Genomic DNA, 5,859 nt, shown 5'->3' with positions numbered 1-5,859 from the left:
TCATACAATATAGTACACACAGGTTAAGGTGTATGTAATTAAATTAAAAATATAAATTTCAAAAATGAACAAGTTTTCACAATACTACCCAAATACACAAAAAGTAAATTAACACACCCTCACACACGTAAATGTATGTTGAGCATATATTAATCTGTGAGTTATTGAGTTATAAGAACTTTTAAATCGTAATATTTTACATAACTTCTTTGGAAATTAAAATATTCTAAAAAACCAATGTTCAAATACTGATAATGTTAGAGCCATAAAGTTTTATAATTAGTTCTAAATTCCATAGTAATTATAAAAACAAAATATAAGCTATAATATTTTTTTACTTTAAGCACCAATCAACTATGGCCATTAGCATTTTTTGAGGGTTAAGGTTAGTTAGTATGGTACATGGGTTATGTGAGGCAAGGACCACTATATATTAATTTACATGAAACAAATTTAAATAATTACATAAGTATATTAAACCCTTTAAATTCTAAGTAATATAATAAGTACTCAATTGTAATTCCTACAGGAGACTCTAAATTTCCAATGTAAATTTTGTAGCAGATACGCCCAAATATTTTCAATTTAGTCATTAATCAACTATTAAGGAAATTCTCATATAGATCATGGTTGATTTGTTATTTAACATAATAATATAAAAGACTCTATTATTCTCAATATATTGTGTATATTAATTGATTTATCTTTATTTTTTTTTGTTCTAGTGAAAATTAGATTTTAAATTATTTATTTATTTCACATGAGTTGGTACATATACATTTAAAAAAATTGCACTCTAAAATTGCGCTTATATGCCACTGTTCTGCCATACTCAAAAACCATAATGTCAACACACTAATCATAATTCATAAACTATTAAGATACTAAATTATTGTACATATATAATGTATTTTATTATATAGCTTTTTAGAAATTCACGACTAGGGCTCAGAAATGATAGGAGTTAAAACTTAAAATACGAGAGCAAGAATATTAAATATGCAACTCCTACAACTTCCTAAAATATATTTATAATACCATTTAGTATAGAATATAGACAGAACTATAGTATCATAGTAGTACTATTTATACTCAATTATAACACATCGAATATTTAAAATATGATAAGCATAACAACTAACAAATATAATAACCAAAATAAAGCGTAAATAATGTTAATAATTAATATATATAAGATTCAATCCTCTTTTTTACCAAAATATACCTAAAATATCTTATGAAAAATTGAAAATGGTCCTGACTTTTGTTATCATCAAATAAAACTTCTGGTAATATACTTGAATTCAACACAAAGTTAACTTGAAAACAAATTTTTCACTTTTTTATAAATTGAATTTCTGAGACCTAACTCTTTAAGATTAGATTTATAAATGTTAAATATTAAGAATTTAAAATGTTAAGGTAAAATATTAATTTAAAAATGCAAAAATTGTTTTCAAAAAATTGCATGGAATAAATAGGTTATAAATAATATAACTGAAAAAATATTGATCCTTTTGACAAAAAAAAATATATCAACATAAACACACTCAGAACATTGCCTTATTTACTAATTAAAAACAATCATTATTAAATTTTCTTAATGTTTAACAATAAAAATTCTGACTTATACAATTATACCATATGATATTATGCATATGTATTTTGTTGCTAATGAATTTAATTTGGAACTGCTGTTGTAATTGACCAATTCTACAATTGTGCATAATTGAATCTGAATTTGAATGCTTCTTAGTTCTTTATTGAAATTTTTCTTTTTTCCATTATTTAAACTAAAATATAAATCGATAAAAATAAATTTACATGTATATTATGTATAAAAATTAAATAGGTACTTACCCTTTTCATAATATTTTAAATTTCTTTGGATTGAGAAATGAAAAATTACGGTTTTCTGAGCTTAAATCATTTCTAATATATTTTAAATACCTCTCTTTCGTGGATTGTAATGAACGACAATTAAATACCTGAAATATAAAGGAATATAATTTGTTTCATAAGTTTAGTAAAAATTCTTTTTTGATGTTATAATTGTTGTTATTACATAATACATTTAAGTATTTAGTAGAAATAGATTGATTTTAGATTTAGAATTTAAAGAAGAATGATGAATTAAATTTTTGAATCTTACAAACTTGGATTGAAAAATTAACTACTATAGAAAGTAATAATATGTAAAAAAAAATATTGAGTATGTAAAAAATATCAAGTCAAATGTAAAAAAATAAATGCATAAAAATATTAAAACTCTTTAGAGAACACTACACACATAATTGTTGTCTCCGTCTTTCAACTGTGTAATATAACAAATTTACACTTAGCAGATCAATTTAATTCCGTTAGTTTAAAAATTAGAGTAAATTTACCTATTATGAAACTTGATGGGAAGAACATTATCTGTGTTTGTATATGGGTTTATTAAGATAACTTAGTTTTTAAGTGAGTTATGAGCATTTTTAATTTACATTTTGTATATTATATGCATAACTTGCTACAAAATTGAACTATTGTAAAAATAACCACATATAATTTTCTTAACATCAAGTTTCATAATAGGTCAATTTACTCTAATTTTTAAACTAATGGAGCTAAACGTGATATGCTAAGCTAAATTTGCTAAAATATTATGCACTTGTAAGACGGAGCCAACAAATGGTTGTGTAACGTCCTCTTAAGGTATGTAAAATTTTATTTTAGTTATAACATCTGCCTAGTGCCTACAGTACTGAATTGTTATATAATAAGATGTAACAATAATGACGTAGAATACAGTTTTTTAATTTACATAATTTTTGTGTTTTAAATGAAATTTAATCTAGTCTTAAAAACATTTTAGACATAAATCACTTCATAGTAGCCATAATACGCTATTACTTACTAGTTTTCAATTTATTACATATTTTATTTTTACTTCAATCAGTTAACTTCTATGAAATATTAAAATGAAAAAGAAAATATATATATGTAGGATTGGGCACCAAAATATACACTTGAATAACCAACAGTACACTAGTAACGAATCAACTATTTATTGATGCACAAATAACAAAATACAAACTTAAACAATCAACAACAACAAACGACTAATGGAACACTCGCACGTCAAAACAACACTAACGCTTAGCTTCCACCCACCACCCTAGCTGTATCAGAAACCGGCCCTCTCACTGGTAGACAACTCAACTCCACATATACAACATGAATTTTAACAATTTTCAAACAATAAATCATACAGTTTTTTTATGTTGATATAAGGGCAATAGACAAAAATAAATAAAAGTTCCCTTATAAATTAGTTTCTAATAACCTTGCTAAATTGGTTAATTTAAGAATTGTTAAAAAAAACTATAAAAATGCAAATAATTAGATTATGTTACCAGTGTATGCTGTGAACAAGCTACTGGCATTGTTGCCATCACTGGTACAGACGCCGCAGGCAAGTTACTAAAGATCAGAAAAGTTACCTGATTTCGTAAACCTGTTTCAGTGTTTCATATCCCAGAACTGGTAGTTTAATTAAGCCACATCAGTCGAGTTTGGGTTGAATTTATGACATGTAAATACCACAAATTCATTTTTTAACCTATAAAAAAAAACAAAGTTCAATAATATTTCAAAAGATCAAATTCAAATCTGAATGCACTTACATGACAAAATATAAATATAATAATAATAATATACATATATACTTACAATAAAAAGAAAAGAATAAAATATAAAAACTAAATTTCACAAGGCTAGATACAGTTGGGAAAATTTAGTATTTAGAGTATTACACTTCACACAATTTATGGGCACAGAGCGTCAACCATACAATGTTATTGAAAATGTATTGGTCTATTACTATCATAATAATATATACTTACAGTTTTATACGATAATAATCAAGAATCAAACATTTAAACAATAAGACAGAACTCGTTGTGTTAATAATAATGTTGGCCTTAAATTGGAAAATGAAATGTTTATAAGGATAATCAAAACCAAATTTTTAAATGAAATTGGCCGAAAGATAATATTGGTGGAGTGTGTGGTTGTTTTACAGTTCAAAAAATTATGCCAATGGAATTTATATTTAAAAAAGTGCTGTCACCCTAGGCAGGAGGTCAGATACCTGCGGCTGGCTCATCTGTTGCTCTTTGGAAAATGCATCAATATCTTTAACTCATAAAATACAAATTGAAATTTGGCAATTTTTTTATATTACAGGTATAATTTCTTTTTGATGCTTTATTTTTATTTTCAAACATTTTCTAATATGAACTTTATTAAAAATAAATTAAGAAGCAAATATTAGCCAACTGAATGATAAGCTCAGGGATAAACTGATATCAGCTTAGACACATGTTTGAAGTTGAAAACTATACATTATTCTACAGATTTAATAATAATAATGATGTATAAATGAAACTAAGTTTTTATAAATTTAACGGTATTAAATGTTTTTAATACCTACCAATTTCTAATGAAATTGCTTAGTAAAATATATTAATCGTTTTATGTACTATGGTATGTATTTTTATCAACCATTGTTGCTCTTCAAAAATCATGATTTTTTTTTTTTTAACCCGTCGTTGGTCGCGTCTTTTTTTTGTACTACTTTGGTCGCGTGGTGAGAGATTCTCTCACTTTCTTCAATAAGTCTTATAATATGTAATAAACTACCAAACACATTTATTTTATATAAATGAGCACTTATAAACTATATATATTTCAGTATTTATATATTTTTTCTGTTTTACAAAATACATTACACATTACAATTTGAATAATCGAGCATTAATACATATTGTCGGAATCACTTTCATTTCCAATAGATTGATAACTATTTTCTGGATTATCTAATACGTCTCCATCACTGTCATCTTCATCGAGGTCAAAATCATCTAACATATCATCGTCAGCTTTCTCAAGCCAAGCATATATGTTATTATCCATAATAAAATAATGCACACAAAAAAAGTACTTGTTTGGTCGCGTATAGAGAATTTCTCTCACTGTGTGTATACGAGTCACGTTAAACGGATACTGAAAGTATGTAATCAATTACAAAGTCGTTTAATGCCCATCTATTTTTAGATTATCTGTATCTGATAAGGTATAGCACAACTAATAGGCAATAAACCGATATAACAGACAGTGGTGACCAAAATAATATCGTAATGAGAGAATCTCTCACCACGCGACCAACGACGGGTTAAACAGCTTATTTACTAGAAAAAGCGTCCGGTCCGTGCCCTAGGTTATTCATTCACTCAATACGTACAGTTAGGTATGTTGATTATCTGATCACTTCCAGGCCATGGTTCTTCTCTACCGATACGTGGACTTCAAACGAGTACAAGCTGGTATTTTTAAGTGATATAGACTTTCCTTTCGAATGTTGATAGTTTGATGTAGCCAAAGTGCCAACGTAGCAATTTAATTAAAATTTGAGAAATATATTAAACTGATCAGAGAAACGAATAAATAATAATGTTCAATGTTCATGTGTGAGGTGCGACTACTGACTATCACATAATATATTATATTATACGTTATCAGTTATGAATGATAAACTATATACACTGACTTCTATAATATTTATAGAATATTTATATATCATGATTATACCACAGATTAGGTAGGTTTGTAATCTGTGATTATATAGAACCGGACTGGCACCGGTTTGTTGTATTATGGCACTGGCGCACAGCCACGATAGTTCGGCTACTTACCACTATGTTGGTGGTTGTAAGTTAATCGTGATCCAATAAAATGTGTTGGCAATAAATCTGGTAAGTGGATGTTGCTCTGCTGTACAGAAGGCAAGCCCGGATTGAACCGGCGAGCTACCGA

The 5,859-nt window shown here is 26.8% G+C and overlaps 1 long non-coding RNA gene across 1 annotated transcript; it reads right to left on the bottom strand.

Moving 5' to 3' along the window:
• Positions 1 to 1,555: 1,555 nt before the first annotated feature.
• Positions 1,556 to 5,499, bottom strand: LOC149054052 (uncharacterized). Its single transcript, XR_016192367.1, has 4 exons — positions 5,288 to 5,499; positions 3,486 to 3,604; positions 1,861 to 1,988; positions 1,556 to 1,793 (listed from the first exon to the last, which is right to left on the bottom strand). It is a non-coding gene; the product is annotated as an uncharacterized LOC149054052 (long non-coding RNA).
• Between the last annotated feature and the right edge of the window lie 360 nt (positions 5,500 to 5,859).

The sequence above is a fragment of the Diuraphis noxia genome, unplaced genomic scaffold (genome assembly GCF_037042655.1).
Source record: "Diuraphis noxia isolate RWA-SAM2 unplaced genomic scaffold, SU_Dnox_SAM2 contig0013, whole genome shotgun sequence".
In the NCBI taxonomy this organism is placed as follows: Eukaryota; Metazoa; Arthropoda; class Insecta; order Hemiptera; family Aphididae; genus Diuraphis; species Diuraphis noxia.
This window is presented reverse-complemented; position numbering and strand designations above follow the sequence as displayed.